This window comes from Hemitrygon akajei, chromosome 30 (assembly GCF_048418815.1).
Source record: "Hemitrygon akajei chromosome 30, sHemAka1.3, whole genome shotgun sequence".
Lineage (NCBI taxonomy): Eukaryota > Metazoa > Chordata > Chondrichthyes > Myliobatiformes > Dasyatidae > Hemitrygon > Hemitrygon akajei.
The window spans coordinates 36,023,775-36,051,587 of NC_133153.1; the positions used below are offsets into that span (position 1 = coordinate 36,023,775).

The window sequence follows — 27,813 nt, forward strand, 5'->3', positions numbered from 1 at the left end:
ACAACAGTTGGCCAATGGGGGGCGGCGAAAGAGGCGGGGACGCAGCGAAGCCAACGGTTGCGGCGCGGGGTTCGTGGGGCCGGTCCTGGCACCGATAAACCAAACGAAGAGTAGGTAAGGGTAATAAAAGTCACCGGACTTCGTGCATACCCACCTGGACTGGAGGTAATCCGATGGGGGAGTCCTTTATATATATCTCGACGTATTTTAAAAGAAAGATATTTAAAATAAAACAGTCCTGTTTATATAGTAGCAGCTATTCTTGCTCACAGTTTCTAAGGGTGTATATAGAAGAGAAGCCGCAACTTAAATCGAGGTGTAGTCACACAACGGCTGGCTTTCTCTTAGTTTTTAATCTACAAGCCGCTATTCAACCTAACTTGACTAACGGCCGACGTCATGCGGCGCAGGTGTGAGTGACAGGAACGGCGGGGAAGTAGGTGGGGCAGAGAGGTGGGAGGCCAGCCAATCAAGCGCGCTGGATTGCCTGAGGTGGGCGGTGCTAGCCATCAAAGGAGGTGGAGCTGAAGCGGAGCCTGTCAATCAGCGCGGCTGAGGGCCGGGAATTGGGTGAAGACGGGCGTCGCTGAGTGGACAACCGGGTTGGCCAATGGGAAGCCGCACCGTTTCTTGGCACAGCGGCATCTGGTAACAGCACGGAGCACCAGAAGACAGGCAGGTGGCGTTTTCACGTTGCCCATTGCAGTATGTGCAGAAGATGCCAGCAGTTAGAAAGGGAAATAATGATTGCTGGATGTCGAAATGGAAAAAAAAACATTACATTCCTTCGAAATTTGAAGTACAGAAAACATTTCACAATCGTAGGTCCAAGCATGGCTGGGTTCAGTTCCAAATAAAAGGTAGTAAAACTATAAACCCTGCTTTGGTACATGTAGAACATTCTGTTTTCGTCTCACTTTGTTCCCCTATCTCCTGTACATACAGCTTCTTGCTTTCATATTGTCTTTGCTGCCAATTTCCACCCTGCTGTTTGCTTCATGTGCTCCATCTTCCAACTACCTATCTACATTTCAAGATCTAGCCTGGCGGACAATATCTACAATGAGTCTACTGACACCCACAACTAGTGTAACCATACTCCCTTCATTATGTTTCCAAGCTAGAAGATTGTAGAAGTGATATTTAATGCTTAATAATAAGGTGCCAAGATGAGGCCACCCTCAGGGTGGAGGAGCAACATCCTATATTCGGTCTGGGTACCCTCCAACCTACTGGCATGAATATCAATTTCTCTTTCTGGTAAATGGCCGTTTACCATCATGGACTTTAACAATGAAACAGTTGGATCCGGATCCTTTACACTTGTACAGGAAATGAGAATAGGCAATCTTGAACAGCAGTGTATTAACTAGGTTATAATAATAGATCATTAAGAAATGAAATTCTTTTGTATCAAAATTAACTCAATTACTTTATCCACAGATACCATAAGACAAAAGGAGGAGAATTAGGCCATTCAATCCATCGAGCCTTTTCTGCCATTCTGTCACAACCGAATTATTTTTCTTCTCACTTCCATTACCTTGCCTTCTCCCTTACTAATCAAGAATCCTTTCTGACTAACAGACCCCAATCTGTTAAGTTAGACAACCTCTCTTCCTCCACTCTCACCCTGAACACCGGCGTGCCTCAAGGCTGTGTGCTGAGCCCTCTTCTGTACTCCCTTTTCATCTATGACTGTGTTCCTGTACATGGTTCCAGCTCCATAATCAAGTTCGCAGACGACACCACGGTGGATCAGAGGGGATGACGAGATGGCCTACAAGGTCGAGGTTCAGCACCTGGCCGCGTGGTGTGCCGACAACAACCTGGCCCTTAACACCCAGAAGACCAAGGAGATCATTGTGGACTTCAGGCATGCTAGGAGCCACACTCACATCCACATCTCCATCAACGGAGCTGTAATGGAACGTGTATCTGGCTTCAAATTCCTTGGTGTCCACATTTTTGAGGATCTCACCCAGTCCCTGAACTCCTCCATCCTGATCAAAATGGTGCAACAGCGCTTTTATTTCCTGCGGAGTATCAAGAAAGCTCACCTCTGTCCCAGGATACTGACGGAGTTTTACCTCTGTACCATTGAGCCATACTCACCAACTGCATCTCAGTGTGGTATGGCAATTGTCCAGTATCAGACCACAAAGCACTCCAGTGTGTGGTGAAAACTGGCCGGTGGATTATCGGCACCCAATTGCCCACCATTGAAAACATTCTACCATAAACGCTGCTTGGGCAGGGCGAAAAGCATTATTAAGGATGCATCTCACCCTAACCATGGACTTTTTACTCTCCTCCCATCCGGTAGGCGCTACAGGAGCCTCCGCTCCCACACCAGCAGGCACAGGAAGAGCTTCTTTCCTGAGGCTGTGACCCTGCTGAATCTCACATCACAGCGCTGAGCAGTATTGCACCCATATTGTACTGCCTCAGTACTTTTATATTTGTGTGCTGTAGCACTTACTTTTTATTCACAGTTATTTTGTAAATAACACTATACTTTGCATTTCTGGTTAGATGCTAACTGCATTTCATTGGCTTTGTATCTGTACTCGGCACAATGACAATAAAGTTGAATCTAATCTATCAACTTCAGCTTCAAATATACCCAATGACTTGGCCTCCAAAGCTATCTGTGACAATAAATTCCACAATTTCACCACCCTCTGGCTAAAGAAATTCCTCATCATCTCTATTCTGAGGCTATGCCTGCTCATCCTAGAATCTCCAACTATTAGAAACGTCCTCTCCATGTCCACCCTACCTAGGCCTTTCAGAATTTGGAAGGTGTCAGTGAGACTTCCTCCCACCCTCATTCTAAACTCCAGTGAGTACAGGGCAGGGTACATTACCCCTTTCTTTCCTGGGATCATTTTTATAAACCTTCTCTAGACTGTGTCCAATGCCAGCACATCCTCTCTTAGATATGGGGCCCAAAACTCCTCAGAGTATTCCAAATGTATTCTGATCAATGACTTAAATCTCAGCATTACATCCATTCTAGTCCTCTGGAGATGAATGCTGACCTTGCATTTGCCTTCCTTACTAGCGACTCAACCCGCAAGTTAATATTTAGAGAATTCTGCCAAGACCCTTTTTACAATAACTTTCCTGTGTACAGCTCTCTTTGATATGCATCTCCTTTCCGAAGAACCTGCAGGCCAAGTTCTGTTGGTACTTAGTGTTCTTAACTAGAGTGAGTGCATACTTTCTCCTTGCACAGACAAGTCTCTCTAATCCAAAGAGCTTTAGCAGAGATTAGCAAAAGCTAACAGTTAAGAAATGCTCAAATATGCATAGGCAGGCCACTGAAATCCAACATATTAATGTCCTTATTCCCAGGGTGTATATGGCCAATACCAGAGGATATCTGTTTAAGGTGAGTGGAGGAATCTGCACTAGGACTTCTGAATTCTGTGCATTCTGACATTCTGTTTTTATTTAAAATAAAGATGAAGATTGGCTTTATTTGCTGCATGTACAGTGAAGTGCGTTGTTCATGCCAATGACCAGTACAATCCAAGAATTTTGCTGGTTGGAGCCTCTAGGTGTTGCCATGCTTCCGGCACCAACATACTAACCCTAAGGCATGCGCCCTTGGAATGCGGGAAGAAATGGGAGCACCCAGAGCATACCCACGTAATCATGAGGAGAACATGAGACAACAGGGAGAATTGAACCCTGATTGCTGATGCGGTACAGTGTTAAGCTAACCACTATGCTACCATGTCACTCTAATTTTGAGCATTTTATGATATTTTGCTTTTTATTCCAACATTATTTTACTTTGTTTATAACTTATAGATCCTTTGCAATATTAAGGAACATTGTAAAGGCACAGAGATGCTATGCTTAAGACAAAGCATTAACCTGATCATTTGAGTGGAAGATTTCATCAGCACTGTTCAAAGAACAGATAATTATCCTACCTAATATTTCTCCTGTAACAGAAAAGCGATTAATTGATTCCCTCATCTAATTTTCCCTTTGTGAACCTTATGTGCAAATTGATAGTTGTGTTCATTTGAGTAACAACAGCGATTTACTCTTCAAAAAGTACTTCATTGTTTCCAATATGCTTTGTCGCACACTGAGGCTGTAAAAAACATTTTTCCAATATTTTGATGAAAATATTAACAGGCAATGTGAATGGAAGATAGAAGCGTTTTGGTTTTGTGCCATGTATGTTTCAGATCGATGACTTTTATAAAGTACTTAAAAAGATTTGCTTAGCACATTCCATAGCCTCAAGATTATCTCATCTCACAATACATAACTTCTGAAATGCAGTCACTGTTTATTTATTTATTTATTGAGATACATCGGGGCCATTCGAGTCGCACTGCCCAGCATCCCCCGATTTAACCCCAGCCTAATCACAGGACAATCTACAATAACCAATTAATCAACTAGCCAGTTGTCTTTAGGTTGTGGTAGGAAACCGGAGCACCCAGAGGAAACCCACGCAGTCACAGGGAGAATGGACAAACTCCTTACAGGCAGCATCGGGAACTGAACCCGGATCACTGGTACTGTAAAGTGTTGTACTAACCACTGTCCTACCATGCCACCCCTGCAAGTAGGTAGAACGCCAGCAAAATCCCACAAACAGCTATTGGATGTATATTTTTAATGATATTTGAAAACTTATGCTTTTGGATAATGTTTTGTAATCTTTTAGACCTGAAGGAGAGAAGGATCTCCGTCCAATATTTCACAGTGTGATTTCTCTGTATTTCAGTGAAGTGTTAGCCTTGAGTATGTGTTAAAGCTTCTGGTGTTTGACATGAAATAACAACCCACTGACTTGGTGACAAGAATACTACTAATGTACAAAAGTGAAATATCCTCTGGAAATTAAACCCCCAAAGTTAGTTACTTCGGTTTTACGTATAGTTATTAAATAAAAAATATACTGCTGTACCTCAGGCAATTGATTTCTGTGTGATAGAATCATACATTTACCACTGGCTGTTTATGTGACCATTCTCAAAAAGAGCTCATGTATAGTTCAAAGTAAATCTATTATCAAAGTACCATCTACTACTTTGAAATTTACTTTCTTGGAAGGCATTTACAGTAGAACAAAGAAATATAACACAAGTCAATGAAGAACTATACACAAAGACTGACAAACAACCAATGTGCAAAAGAAGACAAACTGCAAAAAATTAAGAAAAATAAATTAAGTAATTAAATAATACTGAGAACATGAGTTGTAAAGTCCTTGAAAGTGAGTCTTTAGTTCAGTGATCAGTTCAGAGTTAAGGTGAGTGAAGATACCCATGCTAGTTTAGGAGCCTGATAGTTGAAGGGTAATAACTCTTCCTGAACCTCATGGTGCAAGCTAGAAGCCACAAGCTTCAAATAAATTTACACTGATGCCTGAAATAGTAGAATAGATATTTAAAAACTTGGTAAGAAACTTTATGAACTCTTAATCAGTTTTGACAAATGCAGTTTTCTCCTCGTCATACAGTCCACAAAATTCACATAAGCATATAAGTTAACAATCACCACAATAGAGCATTGGCAAGGAAAAGGTTCAAGTGAAATCATTATCAGCATTAAAATAACTACTTTGTATATTTCCAGCCAGCTCGTGCTATCAAGACGTAAATGGAAAATAAACAGTAACTAGAAGTGTGTGCCCTGATCACCTGTGACAGGTGTTGATGCTTACTCTGATGCTCACAATGTAGTGTCATTTTAATTTTAATCAATGGAAGAAATCATCATACCCTTTTGGAATAATTGCAATTGTTCAATGTCAAAAAATAAGCATAGTTATTCATAAACATTCTGAGCTTCCTCTATATATTCACCTAGGCAGTGGCTTTCACTTGGGAATAAAGAGCACATCCAATAGGCACATAGATGGCTGCAACCTCCAATTTTTCATGTATCCTTCCAATTTATTAATGCTGCAATAGTAGTTGTTTCTTCAAATACTCTTTTTCATGCCCCTTATGCTCTCTATACACCAGACAATCTTCTCCCTGGCTTCTCATTACAGGAAAATAAAGTATTTAATACTGTCAGCTTTACCTTTTTATCTAATTAATTTTTGGTGAGGTGAAAGGAAGCCCCCAGCAAGAGACATTGGCCATTTGGGACAGAGTATGTGTCAGTTATCTAAATTACAAGCATGAAAATAAGAGCTGCATTTTGTGTATGGAAAGGATTGCCTGGAGACAATTTTAATTGTCTTATTTACAACAGAGGCTTTGTGAGAAGACTAACTTACTCTTTGGAAACGAGTAATTTAATTATTTGGGTTAAGTGGCTCAAATTTTAGACGTGTCTTAAATATACAGTGCCTTGTAAAAGTATTCAGCCCCCAACCCTTTATTCTCATAAATGAGAATCACACCAGGGATTTTGATCAAATTAGCTGAGAATTTTTATTTGTCAATCACAGTAGAGCACAAAAAACGGAAAACTGTAAAGCATGAAAAGCTAAAAATTCAAAAACTGAAATGTCAGCAGTTCAACAGTATTCATTCCCCTTTGCTCAGTACTTAGTTGAACCACCTCTCGCAGCTATTACAGCCAGTAGTCTATTAAATTTGCACAATGTGATGGAGCAAGATTTTCCCATTCCTCCTTGCAAAATTGCTCAAGCTGTGAAAATATCCTACTTCAAAATATTTTAAATTTAGAAAATAAGACAATGAAATGTGAAAATAGTTGTTGGGGGTGAATACTTTTTCAAGGTACTGTAAAGGTCTCTGGCAACAATGGAGACCCAACAGCTAAAGAGAGATGAGAATACAGTAGTCTGATGATCCAAGTGAATCTGCTTCTCAGTATGAGCAATTGGCACCCTACTGCTGCCCATATCTATGTGCCTCTTGCCTCTTCCACCCCAGTCTATATCTTAAGATCTGTGGAATTCGTTACCACCAGTGGCTGTGGAGGCCGAGTCATCGGCTGTTCTTAAGGCAGAGGTTGATAGATTCTTGATTAGTCAGCGCATGAAGGGATACAGGGAGAAGGCAGGACATTGGGGCTGAGAGGGAAATGGATCAGCCATGATGAAACAGCAGAGCAGACAAATAGCCTAAATCTGCTCCTACATCTTATGATCTAATGTCTTCCTAGCTACACACTGGCATTGCATGCATTTCTGTCCAACAGCCATCCAACCTCTCAATCTAGCTAATTACAGGCAGGAAATGCATTCAAAACTGAATTAAGTTTTGTGGTTAAATTCAGGATTGCACACCTATTTCTTTACATTTTCTTCTACCAGATTCTGCTGTTTGTCACTAAATATCACTGAGCAGCGGGAAATGCCTTGAGAAGGAAATATGTATATTTTCCATAATATATGAGTTACTTTTTGATCTTGTTACTTCTGAGACATCTTCAGTGATGAGTACAGATCATTCAGAAGAACTTTGAAGACAAAACATCAGCATTATTTTCAGACATGCAAACAGTATACGTATGATACTGTGGTTTGCAGATTAGGAAAGTGAAATTTATCAAATCATTGATGGTTGTTTGAAGTGGAAATATATACTCTGAACTCGTCTGATGATACCTCAATGAGCAATGGAACAGCAAAGGATCAAGTGAAAAGATGATTTACAAACTTCTTTGAAATGTTGAATGTTTTCAAACTATTCTCATAGAAACTTATAAATCAAATGGAAGGGGTATAATGGATCAAACATTGCTTGAAGCAAGCAGATTCTAAATAGTCCACCACTGATTACCCATATCTTTATTATTCCTGTAGGACCAGAGCAATGTGATGAGTGATTTACCTTCTAATTCTCAAACATGGTCTTCACGGTTCAAGTCTAACAGGAACAGAACAATTGACAGGATCATTATACTTATAAACACAAGAGTTTCTACAGATTCTGGAAATCTTGAGCAACATTCACAAAATGCTGGAGGAACTGGGCAAGTGAGGCAACATCTATGGAGAGGAATAAGCAGTCAGTGTTCTGGGCTAGAAGAATCGGCTCAAAAGGTCAACTGCTTATTCCTCTCTATAGTTTCTTTCTGACTTGCTGAGTTCTTCTAGCATTTTGTATGGGCACCTATACAAATAATTTGAAACGATCCAGATCAAAGCAGTCACTCTGGACATACCTGCCTCTTACCAGTTGTTCCCTCTTTTGCATCAGAATGCAACAGCTAACAGATGAAGTATTATTGCAAAATTTACTTTAGTATTTCTACCATTGCAAAGGGCAAGATTGTGAAAGCAAAAAATTGGAAATCATTTTGTCATGCATATATATTACCTCTACTTAATTTTATGTGCACCAAGACTTTTTGTAGCAAGCTTCAGCCCAATTCTTAACATAGGTAAATGCACCATTTGCTGGTTCCCAGCTAATTGGCTTTCTCATTTTCCAAGACAGAATATATGGGAAAATGGAAAGCATCATTTACTATAACAGCATGTGCTTAGCAGAGCTATGGAACTGAAGATGTACTTGAACTTCAAGTACTTCATGCTAACGCTGGGTACTTAAATTGAAACTTATTCCATTTCCCATCTCTGATATCATTTCAATTAATGTAGACATAATGCTCTGTTTTGAACATACACATACAGTCTTTTGTATTTTCGTTACTTGAATTGCACTATATTCTGGTGCAATGAAATCTGAGAATTAATAATTGCCAGAAAAACAATACAATTGAATAGAACTGGAAATCTTCACATTTTGAGGAATAAAGTGACACACACAAAACGGTGGAGGAACTCAACAGGACAAGCAACATCAATGAAGCATAAATAAATAGTTGACATGTTGGGCTGAGACCCTTCATCTACTGTACATCTTACTGCATCTGCAGAATCTCCTGTGTTTTTGAGATATATGCTAGTAGAAGAACCATCATTTACCAAGAGAATTTCTCTTAAAAACTAGCAAACAAAAAAAAGCATGAAAATTTATTGCCCTTTTGCATTTATATATCTGCAGTCTGTTGCCACAATTGCAATTTGTTGAATGGAAACCAAAGGTCAAATCAGTTACCTGTCCTTCAGCATGCTTCCTCACTCCTAACAGCCATGCCTGCAGATGGCTTGATCCTACACTCAGAAATTTCTCTCAAAGGCCTGCCCATCTTTTGTACCCTCCAAATTAATGCTCTTAACACCTGACTTTTTACCCAAATTGTCATAGCATGAATTGATTTCAAATTTGCTTAATAACACCCCCATGAAATACTTTGAGCTTTTTTAACTACGTTAAAAAGTACATAGAACATGGAACAGTACGGCACAGGAACAGGCCCTTTGGCCACAATGTTGTGCCAAACCAGCTAAAATGTAAATCAAAATACCCTTAAAAACTAATCCTACTTACACTGTCCATATCCCTCCATATTAATGTGCCGATTTAAACGTCCCCTAAAAGCCTCTAATGTACGTACTTGCCTCTACCACCATGCTAGGCAGCGCATTCCAGGCATCCACTACTCTGAGTAAAAAACTTACCCTCACATTCTCTTTGAACCTAACACCTCTCAGCTTCAATGCATGCCATCTGGTATTTGACATTTCTACCCTGGGGAAAAGATACTCCTGATCTACTCTATCTACGGCCTCATAATCTTATAAACCTCTATCAGATTGCCACTCCAGAGAAAACAGCCCAAGTTTGTCCAGCCTCTCATGATAGCACATGCCCTCTAAACCAGGCAGCATCCTGGTGAACCTCTTCTGCACCCTCTCTAAAGCCTCAACATCCTTCCTATAGTGGGGCAACCACTTATGTTCCGTGTCATATGACATGGGTGATCATGGTTTTTCCATGACCAGGATTATTCTTGGCAATTTTTTCTAAAGAAGTCTTTTGCCATTGCCTTCTTCTGGGTAACGTCTTTACAAGACAGGTGATCCCAGCCATTATCAAAACTCTTCAGAGATTGTCTGCCTGGCATCAGTGGTTGCATAACCGGGACTCGAGAAATGCACCAGTTGCTCATATGACCATCCACCACCTGTCCCCATAGCTTCACGTGACCCTGCCCATGATCCTTGTTCCTTCTCTCTGCAAGCTAGCAGAGGGAAGGAGCACCTTACACCTCCTTTGTTAAAGATGTAACAATCCTCTCCCATAAAAATACGAATGCTTCTTTTAGAATTGTATTTTCCAACAATTTTTATTTATATCATTCTTTTAATGTTATAAGATGTACTAAATTACATTTGTGCAAGTTCGAATAAATACAAGCCAGCTTGGTGGTAATGAATGACAAGTATTAACCGTGTGGGAAACCTTATTCCACAAGAAACTTTCTTAAAATCTTGCGTAGATTCAGCATGTCACCTAAAACTTTGAGGAGCTAATATATGGAAGATGCACAGTGGAGAGTATCCTAAGTGGTTGCATCATGGCCTGGTATTGAAACATCAGTGCCCAAGAATGGAAAGTCTACAGAAAGTGGTGGATACAGCTCAGCCCATCACAGGCAAAACCCTCCCCACCATTGAGCATGTTTACAAGGAGCACAGCCACAAGAAAGGAGTATCCATCATCAAGGACCCCCAACATCCAAGCCATGCCCTCTTCTCATCCTACCATAATGCAGGATGTACAGTAATCTTGGGTCCCACACCACCAGGTTCAAGAACAATTATTACCCTACAGCCATTAGTTTCCTAAACCAGCATGGATAATTTCACTCACCTCAACTCTGAACTGATTGCACAACCTATAGACTCACTTTCCAGGACTCAACAACTTGTGTTTTTACTATTATTTATATTTTTTTAATTTGCACAATTTGTCTTATTTTTCATATTGCTTGCTTATCAGTCTTTATGTAAAGTTTTTCATAGATTCTATTGTATTTAATTTTACTGTAAAGGCCTGCAAGAAAATAAATCTCAAGGTACTATATACTGAAATATATGCATTTATATAATAAACTTACTTTGGCAAGTATTGTCTTATAGTCTTCAAATCTGACCAATTGACTGTCCAATATGGCCTTGGTGTACTACTTTGTCCAAAGTGTGATATTTTTGACAAGGCAGAATTTATTCTTCATGAAATTAATGTTTTAACTAAGGTAGTCAAGAAATGACAACCAAAGCAACAAATTATGTCAATAATTAAAATTACTGAATTCAGGTAAGTAATCTTTTGACATTTAAAGTGCAGGATTCAATTGTGGTTTCATATTTATTAACATTTTTCTAATCCTGAGTAGATTGCAGAGTCTATACTCTTCACTTGCACAATATTAAGCATTTATATACAATCCCCAGCACTTACAGCAGGCATGTAGGAGTCATTTGAATTTGCCTGCTATATGAATTCAACAGTTCATCTTCTCTATACCACTATGGTGAATGCACTTCAAAAGGAGCACTTAATTAACACTAAAACATTTTGGGAGATGCTGAAAGGGACATGCAATTCCTTCCTGTCACTTAAGGTGCTCATTATAAATCCAGCAAATTATTTCTGCGCCACCGACTATGGCTGAACAATCCAATATTTCAGGTATCTAGGACGCACTTATGAAACTGAACTCTCTATAATTCTCACTTAGTAATAATTTTCTCAACTGCATGGTCACTGAATAATGTTCTACGTGATTTTAATATTAACTCCAAAAGAATGGGAATTTCCTTAAAAGGGACCAATAGGCTCATTGTTTAAGCTTGGGTAATCTAAACTCTGTTACTTCAATAAAAATATATAAAACTGCACGAATGCAAAGTGTAATTTTATTATTGTTTGTGCTTGATATTTTCAATTACTTAGCAATTTCATTGTTGCAAACTTTCATTATTATTTTAATGTGAGGTTCTGCCAACATTTGTCTTAAAAAGCTCATTTGATTCAGATGGAGCCAAGCAAATTGTGAAGATCAGAGATTCAATCTCTAGATATCTGATGAGTTAAGAGGGTCATAGTCAACACCTTTATGTCATCATTTGTATGTATAAAGATGGGACTGAATCAAGCTGGTTCCACATCTGACATTGAACTAAAGATCTTTTTAGGAAAGACGATAGAGTCCTTGGTTAAGCAAGGTACCTATATGTCACCATATACTACCCTGAGATTCATTTTCTTGCAGGCATTAAATGTAGAACAAAAAAAATACAATAGAATAAATGAAAAACTACACACAAACAAAAACTGTCAAGCAACCAGTGTGCACAAGAAGAAAAACTGCAAATACTGGTGGTGTGGGACCTGAGGCTCCTGTGCCTCCTTCCCAATGGCAGCAGCGAGAAGAGAGCAAGGCCTGAATGGTGGGAGTCCTTGACGATGGTTGCTGTTTTGTTGGCAGTGCTCCTTCTAGATGTGCTCCACAGTGGGGAAGGCTTTTCCTGTGATGGATTGTAGGCAAATCTCTCCAAGAGACCAGAAAAATTACCGGTAACTAAGGTTCCGAATCAAGTTTTTTTCAGACAAGCCTTGTATCGCTCTACTTTCCTCTATTGAATATATGTACAATCCGTGGATAAAGCTACCTCCACATCTTGGTCCTAGCTCTCAGATCTCTGAAACTGCCCACTGGGAAAACACACACCACTTTCTGCACCATAATTTCTAGCACTGGAGATTAGATTCTAGCACTGGCGATTCAGTTACTCTCCTTTCAAGGTCAGTGCACTGATATATTTTAAATAAGGTCAGTGTTTGTAAAGGTACGGATATTTACACAATTCTTTTTTTTTGGAAGATAATGAGTCTACCTGGTCTCACATGTTTCCAGCTGAACAGTAAGTAAAAACAAGTTTGGCTGGTTGTTACCCCCGAAGTGAGAGGTCTCCCAAATGTTACCCAACATATAGGAGGCATGTATTTATTTTCTGTCAGATGGGTTGGGGTGTGGTAGAAGCAAATGAGCATAGTTACGTATTCTTGTTCCGTTAGTTGTTTAGTTGGTCTAGTTAAGAGGCATAAGCCACAGAGAATGTCATTTTTTGTTGACTGCTATAAGTACGCTAATTTAGTTTAACCACTTAGTTATGGTAATTGGGATGTTATTGGAATGCTAACTAGATCGCGAACCTTGCTTCAATACGCTAGTTTGACCGCGAACTTTGTTACTTCTCTAATTTGAACGTTATATCGCTAATTTAATTTTGTGAGGTTTTCATCATTGTAAGATCGTTCGTCTTTGCTGGTTTCATATAAGGGATTGAAGGTACCTTTTTCGAATTTGGAACTTCTTTATTTCAAAGCACGACATCCAGTAGCTATCACCTGGCTTAATCTCTCAGCAGTTTTGGTTTGTTATAAAGTAACCACTGCACAACAGGATAATATAATTCACCACAAGCTAAGAATTGAGCCTATCAACTTTCTGCTGCTGCATCTTTACTGTCAAATATCTTCATCAGCTGAACCATTATGGCAAAAGATTTAAAAAATGTTTCCTTAAACACGAGGCTACAAACCTGTGAACTTTAAGCATCATGCACAAACAGGAACAAAGTTGCACCTAGATCTGAGATATTTATACTTTGTACTTCAATTTGAATCTGTGCTAAATTTTGAGTATTTCCGGTGTTGCAATGCTGATATTAGCACTGAATCCAAGATACCAACACTGTATGAGTCAGCATTAAGGTATATGAAGCAAATGTCTCAGAGGAAATTTATAACATTGGTTCTGGATTATTGTAAATTAGTGGTGGTAATGAAAGACCCGTTCTCATACTTATAATAAGGACAGAGGAGACTTTTGGTTGGTAAATACCGCATTTTTCATAGAGATGGGGTGTACTGTCTTCCACAATATGACTACACAACAGTGTGTTCAAACTAAAGTTAGAACAAGTTATGCTTTTATTTGAATTGAAAATATTTTTCATTGATTCTACTATATTGTTCTATTGTGAATGCCTGCAAATAAGTGGATCTCGGGGTAGTATGGAGACATATATGTCCTTTGATAATAAATTTACTTTAAACTTTGATTTCTTTCATCTTTTAGACTTCAACAAGTGTACAATTTATAAGACAAGAATTTGCCAAACAGCTCCCTCTCACCATTTCAGCCACTGTTTAGATCTATACTTTAGTAAATAAACAGGCGTCTATTCTGATATTTCCCTTATTTTGATCAAAGCATTGTACCTTCACTGCACATGCTCCCAACTGCTTCACTTAGATTAATAATTTGTTATGATTCTGAAATCGTATAATAGTGCATAAATATAATACATTTGTGGTTCCCTTTGTTATTTTTATAGAGGAAATAATCTGTTAAATTTGAATATCTTCATGCATTAGATTGGAGCCTGGGCTTTCATATAGAGGCATTGTATATTGCAGAGTGTACTTCCAAGGCCCTTAGGATTAATGGAAAGCTTGGCCCGCCTAATCAATCAGTGGAATATTATTTTGATTCATCAGTAAGGGACAGATTTATCTGGCTTAATGCTATTCTCATTTTTTTAATCCTAATGTTCTAATGAATTTGATTGCACTATGTTTTTCATGTCACATATGACTAATCTTGATCCTTCAAAGTAACAGAAGTAATAATGGTTACACTCAATCCTGCTTTTTGACTTTGTGATCTAGTTCATTAGGTGGATTAAATAAACATTCAACGGCTGTGAATTAGGTTTGAATCAATATCTCCATTAATTGATAGTAATGGGTTCTAACATTCTAAATGGGCTTATTCTACCAACTGAGGCAATAATATTCAGAAATCTCAATTTCAAAACCCCAAACCAATTACTTTCAACTGTAAAAACATAAAGAAATACTAGATTTTAAAAATTTGGACATATAGCCCTTTCTAGCCATTCGAGTCACATCTCCCAGCAACCCCCAACATCCCTGATTTAATGCTAAGCTAATCACAGGACAATTTACAATGGCCAATTGTACCTAGTACATCTTCGGACTGTGGGAGGAAACTGGAGGATCTGGAGAAAATCCATACATTCCATGAGGAGGGTGTTCAGAGACTCCTTACAGAGGATGCCAGGATTGAACTCTGAACTCCGACTGCCCACTCTGTAATAGCATTGCTCTAACCGCCACGCTATCATGGCGCCCTATATCTATTCTCCCATTAAGAAACCCCACATGCAGTATGTTGGAATCGGAGAATTAAAGCTACAATGCTTCAGTGCCATCTCTGTCCCATGTTGCCTGACCACAGGGGGCTAAATTATCCTAACAAGCTTAAATCAGACTGTGTTACCTTCACTTTGCAGATCAGGTTGTCAGAACTGAAGAGCTCAAGTAATATTTCTCATGGTTTTACCTCTTCATTCAGTTTATGCCAAAATGACTTTTAAGATCAGAAGACAGACTGAGAGTTATCACACCAATTGTTTCTGTCCTTGCTTGATCAAGGAGTCTAATTATTGTCTTTCCTAATAAGATCTTTAATTCTATGTCAGATGTGCATTCAGCTTGATTCAGGCCCATCTTTATACATACAAATGGTGGATATAAGACTTACTAATATTAAACAATTTTTAACCTTTTAATAAGTTCTCAGTAAAACTGTGTCAAAGTTAGGGAAATAGCAAATGTTCTCTTTCAATATTTTTATTAGTTTCTGCATAAAGGAATACAGAGTACAAGAAGATATATAGTATAAGTCAAAAAAATAAAATAGTACCAAATACATTGTATTAAAAATACAGTTACAATCACAAAACCCTGTGTTCATAAAAATTAAATAAAATCGTAATATTGGAATATAATAATTTTGTTATACAGAAAAAAAATCTAAACCAACTACCAAAGTCAGAGCCATTAGGAAAAGCAAGAAAAAAGGGAAAAAAACCCTTATCATATGATAAAATATATTATTAGCCACCATCTGTACTTTTACAACAAATCAAAGGTTTTGAAAATAACTCAAAAATGGTCCCCACAATGTATAAAAGTTTTGACTAGATTCAAAAACCGAACATCGGATCTTCTCTAAATTTAGAGAACATAACATCCCATAATCATTGAGCATGAATAGGTGGAACAGCATCCTTCCATTTAAGCAAGAGCGCACTCCTAGCTATAAGAGAAGTAAAAGCCAACATATGCAAATAAGGTGTTTCCTAAATAAAGTCCTTTCCTCCAACAATACCAAATAATGCGGTCAAAGGGTTAGGCTTAAAATTTACCTTGAAAAGTACCGAGAAAGTTTTGAATACTTCCTTCCAGTATCTTTCAAGGCTTGGACATGTCCAAAACATGTGAATTAATGAGGCTACTCCATTATTACATCCATCACAGAAATCCAAATAAAAACGAGACAGCTTACCTTTAGACATGTGAGCCCTATGAACCACTTTAAATTGTAAAAGGGAATGACGGGCAGATAATGATGAAGTGTTAACCAATTTAAAAATTTCATTCCAAGTTTCCTTAGAAATTGAAGTCTGTAAGTCTTGTTCCCAAAGATTTTTAATTTTGTCTATAGGAACGTTTCTCATTCCTCACAACATACCATAAATATTGGATATTGAACCATTATAAGAAGGTTTCAAATTAAAAATTACATCTAATAAGTCCTTATCGGAACTTACAGGAAATGTATATAGTTGAGAACGCAGAAAGTCTCTAATTTGTAAATAATGAAAAAAAATGAGTTTTGGGTAAACTATTTTTAGCTGACATTTGCTCAAACGAAAGAAGACTTCCTCCAACAAACAAATCCTGGAAGCATTTAATACCCAATCTATCCTATACTTTTAAAAGTGAGTTGGTCACCGAAGATTTAAAAAAATAGTTAAAACAAATGGGACTAGACAAAGAAAAGGGAAATGTTGAATCATATTCCATGAATGCTCGTCTTTCTAATGAATGTTGTTACAATTGAGCTAGTCATTTTTTGAAGACAGTTATGAAATGGCTGCCACTCTAGTCCTTTTAATCTTAAAAGGCCAATTGGTCAATTTCTGTATCCATTCATGTTCGCTTTTTGTTGAGACCCACAGAATGATATCCTACCCTTACAAACAGGCAGAAAATAAGTTTATAGAAAATAAAATACTAACAGGAAAATGAAGCAAACAAAAAATAACCCTGTGCTTAATAGCATGAGTGTTAATTCTACTTTGTTTCACTTACATTAATTTAGTCTATCTTGGAGAATTAAAAAGTTATATGCATAACCTATTGATGCGTCTTCAGATTTATCTGTTTAATCGTCGACTTGCTCTTCTGATCCAACTGTCAGATCAGTGAGATTTAGGACAGCTGACTGGACCATTTAAAAGTTAAAATGCAGCATGAAAAATTGATTGATTAATTTGAAGAGTTATGAATCAACAAGGCCCACTATTACAGTGAAAATTGAATCTGTCGTTTTAGTGCTTGTCATTTCCTACTTAATTTCATACTGTTGGCACCGGAGACCTTAATACAATTAAGGCAGTTGTAAAATTCACAATCTTCAAAGAAATAAAAGGGACTGGGGAGTGTTCGGTGGGGGAGTGTTAGGTGGGGAGACAGAAATCAAACCCACCTTGTATCTGAATAATGTAAGTATTTGCATTCTAAATAATTGTAGGAAAAATGATAAAAATGTTAAAAATCAACAGTGAATTGCAACACAGAGATCTCAAGTCAACACTAATATTGTTGGTTGCACTCAAACAGGACCCTGTGAAGGCAGAAGTCTTTGCAGCAATCAGCTTTAAAATTTCTCATCAGATGCTTTCATGTTGACTTTAAAAGGTATTGGTGGCATTTGCTCTCAAGACATGAGAATGGTACAGCCACAATTACTAACAGGTGTGCTGGCATTGGAGAGGGTTTAGAGGAGGTTCATGAGGAACATTTGATGGCTCTGGGTCTAAACTCGCTGGAGTTTAGAAGAACTTGGGAGGATCTTTATGAAACCTTTGAAATATCGAAAGGCTTAGATAGAATGAATGTGGTGAGGATTTTTCATATAATGGGAGATTTTAAGACCAGAGGGCACAGCCTAAGAATATAAGGACGTACATTTAGAACAGAGATGAGGATGAATTTCTTTAGCCAGAGGGTGGTGAATCTGTAGAACTCATTATCACAGACAGCTGTGGAGGCCAAGTCAGTGAGTATACTTACAGCAGAGGTTGATAAGTTTTTGATAGATAAGAGCATCAAAGGTTACTGGGAGAAGGGGGTTGAGAGGGATAATAAATCAGCCATGATGGATTGGTAGACAGATTCCATGGGCCAAATAGCCTAATTCTGCTCCAATGTCTTATAGTCTTACATGGAAGACTTGCAAATTTGTTTACTGAGGGTCCTGCCTTTGACTGGCTCTAAAATTCTAGAGTATGCTCCAAGCTTCCTGAGACTCTTGCCGTAGCATTACATCTTCACCAAAATGAATATAAAAAACAATACACTTCAACTATAGGAGTATAAATATTTGCAATATTCTTGAAAATGGCACAACATTATGTTACTCAATGCCATTGGCTGCACTAAGAAAGCTCTGGGAGAGTGTTCATAGAATTTTGCTTTCCCATCGCTGACCAAGCTATAGTAGAACACATAAGTGAATGTATAACAAAAAGCCATCAATTGTGAGTAATCTGATGAAGTCACTACCACAGTGTTGTTATCCAGTGTCACTCCATCTAGTGAAATTAATATTTCAGCTCATGTGCTCTACCAGATGATCACTGGTGCACCAGGCTATAACGTCTATTGACATTTACTGTAATTGTTCATCCTGGCTATATTCACAGCACCTTCCCTATGTGTGATCTCCAGCACTAAAATGTACCAGGTGCATAGGATTACCAGCATGTAAAATTCCCCCTTCAAGTCACATACAACCTTGACATTACGTTAGAGATGCCTTGTTGACACTGAGTCTAAAATCCTGGTAGTGTGAACATACTTTCACCAGAAGGAATACAAGATTCAAGAAGACAGACCAACAGAATCCCTCTTACCTGGTTATATTGCCACCATCATGGGTTCCCAACCTGGGGTCCATGGACCCCTCAGTTAATGGTATGGGTCCATGGCAATAAAAAAAGGTTGGGAAACCCCTGGCCACCATCATTCTCGACAAGACTTTGGATACTACAGTATCAACCTATGATTCAGTCCATGCTATATCAGGACAGAGTGGTGCCATTCTCACTGCTCTGAGAACAATTTCCTGAAATCCTGACTACTTTCACAATTTACATAAGAGAATTAGGGATGGGCAATAAGTAGATCTTGCCATCAAAGATTATAGTCCAGAACGATATTCTTCTAAGTGCATAACTTTGGATTTCAATGTGGGTGAACTTTGTTTTTGTATTGATTTTGCAACTTTGTGGCGCAGTATGTGATTAATCAAATTATTAATCACATGGGTTGTATTGAAGATTATGCTCAAAGTTATTTGGATAATGTTGTTTATGTTGCATAGACATCCTTACACCCTGCTTTTTGCATACGTAATCATTGGTGTGCTGGTGCAGTTCATATCACATCAGAAACTTTTACTTATGAATAGGCCCTTCTGGCCCTTCAAATGTACTGCCCAGCAATACCCAATTTAATCCTAGCCTAAATATGGCCCTTAAAGAGAATACTGTAAATGCGTAGGAGGTGCAGTATTTGGATCTTAGCTCCAATAGTTAATGTGCATGCCTTCATTTAGGCGCAAGGTAATTCTAGCAATGATGCGTTGCTGTGTGAGGCTGATCTCCCTACCTCCACTTGCCTCTCCACTCAGTGAGTCACATATCCGACCTCCAAGTACACCATTCATCACTGCCTTGAAGATGCCTAATTTTACCATTGTCTTAGATCATGAATCTTAGGCAGAATTAATCTGTTCAGCCCAGCGAGTCCGCAGTGCTATTCCATCATGGCCGATTTATAATCCCCCTCATTACCACTTTCTTGTCTTCTCACTGGCCCTTTTGATGGCCAGACTAATCAAGAATCTATCAACTTCCACTTTAAGTATACCCAATGACTTGGCCTCCATAGTCATCTGTGGCAATGAATTTCAAAGATTAATCACACTCTGGCTAAAGAAATTCCTCCTTGACTCTGTTCTAAAGGGATGTCCTTCTGAGTCTGGTGCCCTCTGGCCTTGGACTCCCCCACTATTGAAAACATACTCTCCACATCCGCTCTGTCTAGGCCTTTCAATATTCAACAGTTTCAATGAGATTCCTCCCCCTATTTTTCTAAACTTCAGTGAGTACAAGCCCAGAGCCATCAAAAATAATTATTTATATTTAATTCCATGATGACACTGCCAAGCCTCCCCACGGCATTAATGCAAAATTAGCTTGGGAATCAGTCTATGAGTTTATTGTTGAGTATCAGTCAGATACCTATAATAGAATGAAATTACTTACTTACTGCCCATTATGTTGCTGCTGTTTAGGGCAGCGATGAAGTTCCTCCATTTCTGGCAGTGTTCAGGGCTTCCTTCATCGTGTTAGTAGCTTCCTCTCTTTTGTTTTCACTACTGTCAGTCATGCAAGTCCTGGGTGCAGACTAAGGAATATCATTGCACTCAGATGAAGAAGGATTGTTCAATGCTGTTCCTATAACAATTTTGTTTTTGCAGGACATAACTCAGCACATCACAGAAATTTGCCAGCCCTCCATGGACTCTGTCCACACTTCTCTGTACCCTGGTAAAGCAGCCAACCTAATGATCCCACCTACCCAAGATGGTCTCTTTTCTTCCCCCTCCCATCAGGCAGAATATATAAAAGCTTGAAGGCATGTACCACCAGACTCAAGGACAACTTCTATCTCACTCTCACAGGACTATTGAACGATCTCTTAGTACAATAAGATGGAATCTTGATCTCACAATATACCTTGAAATGGCCTTCCATCTTGTTGTCTGCCTGCACTGCACTTTCTCTACAATGGCAGCATTTTATTTTCCATTCTGTTATTGTTTCCCCACATAATGCCTCAATGCAATATTGTAATGAAATAATTTGTATGAATGGCATGTCAAGCAAAGCAGTTCACCATATCCTGGCACATATGACAATAATAAACCAATTTACAATTACAAGGAAATATGAGAAAATGCTTAAGATAGAATTTCATTTCTAGATCAGTTTAAATCAGTCTTAATTGTTTTTTAATTATTTGATTTGCAAATTAAAATAATAGAACCATGATTTCACAAAATCTTCTGTTTTATGAGTTTCATAAGATTCCTATTATGTACCTCATCTACTTACACCACAGAAAGCATTTGATGTTGTCTATAAATCTTCCTCTCATAATTATCATAAAAAATGATGCATCTTTGAAAAGTAAATGAGATTATACCAGTGAATTTTAATATAATTCTGCATCACAATATATTCAGCAGAAATATATTTATGTAAAGCTATGCATATTTTCCCATTTATTTTCCATGTCCTAATCTGAATAATGGTCTAGAACCCACCCCAGCAGTCTTCAAACTCCTCACCTCAGTCATTCTTCAAGTGTGGGCTTAGATTGTGTGAGCCGGGGTGACCATTAGACATGGTGGAGGAACAGCTGAATTAAATCCTGCTCACATGAGACCTCCGTCGGTAAGGTTCAACCATGGATGTTGCATCCTAGCTGCCTAGATACGGAAGCCTGGGCACTACGATATGGAGAGCAAGCTGTTGCCCATGTAGCAAGTTTCCCCTCACCACACATCTGATGAACCCAAAGACCAGAGGGCATACAGGAGTGAGGTATACCAGCTAACTGAGTGATGTCGCAGCAACAACCTTGCACTCAATGTCAATAAGACCAAAGAACTGATTGTGGACTTCACAACTGGTAGGACAAGGAAACACAAACCAATCCTCATAGAGAGTTCAGAAGTGGAGGGAGTGAGCAATTTCAAGTTCATGGGTGTCAATATTTCTGAGGACCTATCCTGGTTCCAATATACGATGCAGCTATAAAGAAGGCAAGGCGGTGGCTATCTGTCATTAGGAGTTTGAGGAGATTTGGTTTGTCACCTAAAACACTCAAACACTTCTATATATGCACAGTGGAGAGTATTCTGCTGGGCTGCATCACCAACTGATATGGGGTGGAGTGGGGGGAGGGGGGTTCTACTGCACAGGATTGAAGTAAGCTGCAGAGAGTTGTAAAATTTGTCAGCTCCATCAAGGGTACTAGACTCCAGAGAATCCAAGCCATCTTCGAGGAGTGCTACCTCAGAAAGGTGGCATCCATCGTTAAGGACCTCCATCACCCAGGACATGCCCTATTCTCAATGTCACCATCAGGAAGGAGGTACAGAAGCCAGAAGGCACACACTCAGCAATTCAGCAACAGCTTCTAAATTAGATATGGCCCTTGTGGCTAAAGGGATCAGTGGGTATGGAGAGAAAGCAGGTACAGGGTTCTGAGTTGAATGATCAGCCACGATCATACTGAATGGCAATGCAGGCTCAAAGGGCCGAATGGCCTACTCCTGCACCTATTTTCTATGTTTCTTCCTCTTGGCCATCCAATCTCTAAATGGACATTGAACCCATGAACACTACCTCACTACTTTTTTATTTCTGTTCTTACACTACTTATCTTAATTTAACTATTTATATATACTGTAATTCATTTTTTTCTCTATGTATTGTACTGCTGCTGTAAAGTTAACAAATTTCATGACATATGCCGATAATATTAAACCTGGTTCTGATTCTAATCCTTCTTGATGGTATAGGACAAAAGATTGAGAGGTGTTGTCAAGGTAATCTTGATGAGTAGCAGCAGGGCACATGGAAGATCAGAATTAAAATCCAGTTTAATATCATTGGCATATGTTGTGAAATTTGCTATTTTGTGGCAGTAGTACATTGCAATATATAATAGGAATAACACTTAAAATTACAATAAGAAATATACACTATATATCAAAAATATAAATTAATTAGTGCAAAAAGAAAGCAAAAAAAATAGTCATGTAGTATTTCATGGTTCATTGTCCATTCAGAAATCTAATGGTGGAAGCGAACAAGCTGTTCCTGAAATGTTGAGTGTGTGTCTTTAGGCTCCTGCATCTCCTCCTTAATGGTAGCAATGAAAAGAGGGCACCTCCTGGGGTAACGATAGATGCTGTCTCCTTGAGGCTTCATATTTTGAAGGTATCCTTGACGTTGAGAAGGTCAGTGCCCATAGTGGAGCTGGTTGAGTTTACAATTTTCTGCAGCTTTTTCCGACCCTGTGTGGTGGTCCTTCTATAGCAGATGGTGACGCAACCAGTGAGTATGCTGTTCACGGCACATTAGTAGAAACTTGCAGGAGTCTTTGGTGACATACCAAGTCTCCTCAAACTCCTAATGAAATATAGCCGCTGCCATGCCTTCTTTGTAAATGCATCAATTTGTTGGACGCTGGATAGATCTTCAGAGATGTTGACACCCAGGATCTTGAAACTGCTGACCCTTTCCCCTTCCATTTCCTCAATGAGGACTGGTGTGGCTTCCCTTGACTTCCCATTCCAGAAGTCCATGGTCAATTCCTTGACCTTACTGATATTGAGTGCAAGGTTGTTGTTGCAACACCACTCAATCAGCTGACCTATCTTGCTCCTGTATGCCTCCTTGTCACCATCTGAAATTCTGCCAACAATATTTGTGTCATCGGCAAATTTATAGATGGCAATTGAGCTGTTTCTAGCCACACATTGTGGGTGTAGCGAGTGGAGCAGTGGCCTAAGCACTCATCCTTGAGGTGTGTCAGTATTGATTGTTGGCGAGGAAGAGATGTTATTTCTGATCTGCACTGACTGTGGTGTCCCGGTGAGGAAGTCAAGGATCCAGTTGCAGAGGGAGTGGCCCAGGTTTTGGAGCTTATTGATTTGAACTGAGGGTATAATTTTGTTGAATGCTGGGCTGTAATAGCTAACAGCAGTCTAACATATGTTTTGCTATCATCCAGGTGATCCAAGACCAAACAGAGAGCCAATGAGATTGTCTCCGCTGTAGACCTACTGTAGTGAGTCCATTTGCTACTGCTACATATGCTACATATGACGATAATGTATAATGAGCCAGTGAGCATTCGATATGTGCTGTGAGATGAAACACTAGTGGCTTTTCTTCTCTCTAGTTGAAGTTGTAATGACCTTCCAACCATGGAAAAGGTTGTCTTGGCAAGTGTCTATGTAGCTTCTTTGCATACTATTCAGGGCATATCTATAAATAATACTACCTAAGAGTTTGAACAAGAAAGCCAAAAAGATTGCTAAAGTAACTGAGTTGTACAGCACTGAAGTGCAATATGAAATTAAGGATTAGCTTCATTTGTTACATGAAATTCGAAGCATACAGTGAAATGCATCACTTGCGTCAAATCAAATCAGCGAAGGTCTGGTGGGAGCAGCCCACAAGTGTCAACGCACTTCTGGCTCCCACATAGCATGCCCACAGCTCACTAACCCTAAATGTACATAGGTGGAATGGGGGGGAAACTGGAGCACCTGGAGGAAATCCACATGGTCATGGGTAGACTGCAGAAACTTCTTACAGACAGTGGTGAGAATCGGACCTCAATCTTACAGCAGGTGCTGTAAAACATTGTGCTAACTGCTACTATGCCGCCCTGATTATTCAAAATGTTCATGAAGATGGAGCATAATGCACATTTTAACTGAAGTTATTTGAATAATTTTGTAATAAGATACTGTGAAATTCAAACTTACAATTATTTTCTTATCCTTGTCCTTTAATTAATGCTGACTTCACTATGTGTTTCCAGCATCTATCATGATTCTCATAAATTAATTGATTCACACAATCGAAATGCTAAATGGATGCTCAAATGTATTTTGAAGAAGCAAGGGTGATGGATTTCAGTGAAAGTGTGGGAGCAGCTTCTGAATTAAGTGATTTATAATACAAATTAATCAGAAATTAATTAGGAGAACATTCTAACTGGTTGCATCACCGTCTGATATGGAAGGGCTACTGCACAAGATCAGAAAAAGCTGCAGAAGGTTGTAAACTCAGTCAGCTTCATCATGGGCACCAGTCTCTCCACCATCAAGGACATCTTCCAAAGGTGATACCTCAGAAAAGCAGCATCTATCATTAAGGGCCACCACCATCCAGGACATGATGCCATCAGAGGGGAGATATAGGAGTCTGAAGACACACACTCAGTGTTTTAGGAACAGCTTCTTCCTCTCCCCCAGCAGTTTTCTGAGGTCCATGCACCCATGAACGCTACCTCACTACTTTGCTCTTTTTGCACTATTTATTTATGTTTTATATATTTCTTATTATAACTTAGAGTAATTTTTAATGTCTTGCACTATACTGCTGCTGCAAAACAACATGTCAGTTTCAATAAGCCTGGTTCTGAAAAAAAAATTCTTCCTGTTCCACAGCTGTGATATACTATTCCATATAAAATTTAGTATGACAATAGGTAACTACAAGCTAGTGGTCCTTAATCATTATGTGCCGTGTCATTTGACCATGATTGTTCTTGGCAAATTTTTCTACAGAAGTGGTTTGCCATTGCCTTCTTCTGGCCAGTGTCTTTACAAGACGAGCCACCCCATCCATTATCAATGCCCTTCAGAGATAGTCTGCTTGGCATCAGTAGTCAGATTAACCTTCCAATTATACATAGTTGTAAAAGAAAATTAGATTAAGATTTTTGAGTAGCTAGCTAAATTGATTGATGAAGGCAGGATGGTGGATTTTGTCTGTATGGACTATAGAAGGGCATTTGACACAGTCACACATCATAGGCTGAACATTATAGGTTAAGGTGTGGGATACAAGAAGAGTTGTTAATCAAATCCAACATTGTTTTGGTGATGAGATGCAGAGGATGATGCTGAAATGATGTTTTTTTTTCTGATTGAAAATCTAGGAACAGTGATGTACCATAGGGATCAGTGCTGGGATCTTTCTTGTTGGAACATACAGTGTATTAACACTTGCACGTAAGTGGAGGAGATTGATTAATAAATTTGTGGGTGTCAGGAAGCTTGATGGTGTTATGGATAGCAAGAAAGGTTCTTTAAGGCCAGACCAGAATGTAGATCAGATGGGATGTTGGGCAGGTGGAATTTAATTCTGATATGTGTAAGGTTATGCATTTTGAGAATTCAAATAGAGGTAGCACATACATAGTTAATGGTAAGGCATTAAGGAATGTTAATGAACAGAGAGACCTTGGAGTTTAGTTTCATAATTTCCTGAAATTGGCAACATAGGTAGATACAATGACAAAGAATCTTGCCTTCAAAGGTCAGAGCAGGGTATATGAAAAACTGGGATGTTATGTTCCTACAATACAAAGCACCATTTAGACTGCACTTGGAGTATTGTATGGAGTTCTGGTTCCTGCACTGTAGGAAGAATGTGGTTGCATTGGAGAGAGCACAGAGGAGATTCACCAGGATGATGCCCGGATTGGAGGACTTCTTTTATGAGAGATTAGATAGGTTGGTCTGCTTTTCTCTGAAGTGAAGGCGGAGGTGTGACCTGACAGAGGGATACAAAATTATGAGAGGGAAATGGGGAAGGAAGTAGGTTGAAGATTGTGAGGTAGAGAATTGGTGGGGGATTAGAGAAAGAATTGGAGCAGAGTTAGAGAGAGGATTTGGGATAGGAATTGGAGAAAGGCTTGGGTGTGGATGAAGATCAGGAGTGAGAGGAAGAACTGGATGGGAGAGGTTCGGGTTCAGGTGAAGAGATGGTTGAGTCTTCTTTACAGCTTTATGGATGCATAATTGAATCACACTTTCATAACATAATTACTGTGTACAGCGATTGTGTCATTGCCATTTAGGTCTCCTTTAGACCCATCTTTGTTCATTCTCATCCCATCAGCTCACCAATTTGCTTCACTACATCATCCCTTTTGACCTTTAATCCAATCCTTAGTGGCCTCTGATTTAATGCATGCAACAATCCCTCATTTGACACCACAAAGTCTGAGAAATTACGAAATAACAACAGGGCTTTATTCCAAGATGATGATTGAAACTCATTTTGCTGCAGAGCAGAGGAAATTTTATTGAAAAGGTCAAATTCAAAAGTAATTATTCACTTCAATCTCATGACATTTTCTATCCTTTGCTTTCTTTTAAATTATATTTTTTGCTTAAATGCAATATTTTAAAAAATCATTTAAATGTAAATCATGGACAGCACTGTTATCATCCTGGAAACCGGCTGACAATAATGTCCTAAGGCATTATGTCCTATGCCTTTGGATTAACACGCACACAGTGAAATGCCAATATTGCTGAAGCATCCCTGTTTAATGACGATGTCTACCAAATGTAATTCAGTTCCCTCATCTTATTGGGTTCAAGAGGTCCCCTTTCCCTCACATCTCTCCCCCCCCCACTGAGACCATCTCTTTGTCATGATTTAAACAGAATTATGCTTTTGATGTAAAATAGCACAAATCAAAAAATCCACACAAAAATAATCTCAAAAAAAGCGCTGAGGTTGATGATAATTTTAACGGGGTTTGGATTTGTTTGAGTCCCAGTCTCAGGTGTAGGAACCAAAATGATCTACAGCATCAATGATTTTGTATCTTTTATTTCCATTTAATATCCCAGCTGTCCAGGAGCCATTGTTAATACTGATTTACTGTATATTTCCTCAGGTGCTGGCGGCCCCAGGTCCATCACACGAATGGAAAATTGTCATCTGGGAAGAGAGTAAAGTCTAAAGTTCGAAGTATGTATATATCACCACGTACTATCCTGAGAATTATTTTCATACAAGTGTTCGCAGTGGAACAAAGAAATACAATAGAATCAACAAAAAACACACACATGAAGACTGGCAAGCAAACAAAGTGTAAATGAAGACAAACTGTGCAAATGAGTACAAAAACAAGCAAATAATAAATAAATAAATCA

The 27,813-nt window shown here is 38.9% G+C and overlaps 1 protein-coding gene and 1 long non-coding RNA gene across 5 annotated transcripts in view; one reads left to right on the forward strand and one right to left on the reverse strand.

Moving 5' to 3' along the window:
* glceb (glucuronic acid epimerase b) overlaps positions 1-412 on the reverse strand; it is a 70,826-nt gene extending 70,414 nt beyond the window's left edge. The window contains exon 1 of one of the 2 annotated variants that reach the window (XM_073032610.1): positions 155-412. The gene's annotated coding sequence lies outside the window, so the exon portion shown is untranslated. The remainder of the gene's footprint in view (positions 1-154) is intronic. The other variant, XM_073032608.1, reaches the window with a different exon arrangement.
* Positions 35-27,813, forward strand: LOC140718621 (uncharacterized). Of its 3 annotated transcripts, XR_012096750.1 has the most exons (3): positions 39-114; positions 25,800-25,872; positions 27,555-27,813. It is a non-coding gene; the product is annotated as an uncharacterized lncRNA (long non-coding RNA). The 3 variants fall into 3 exon arrangements; XR_012096748.1 differs by lacking the exons at positions 25,800-25,872; positions 27,555-27,813 and adding an exon at positions 1,444-4,941 and having other exon boundaries at positions 35-114; XR_012096749.1 differs by lacking the exons at positions 25,800-25,872; positions 27,555-27,813 and adding an exon at positions 1,444-4,941 and having other exon boundaries at positions 78-165.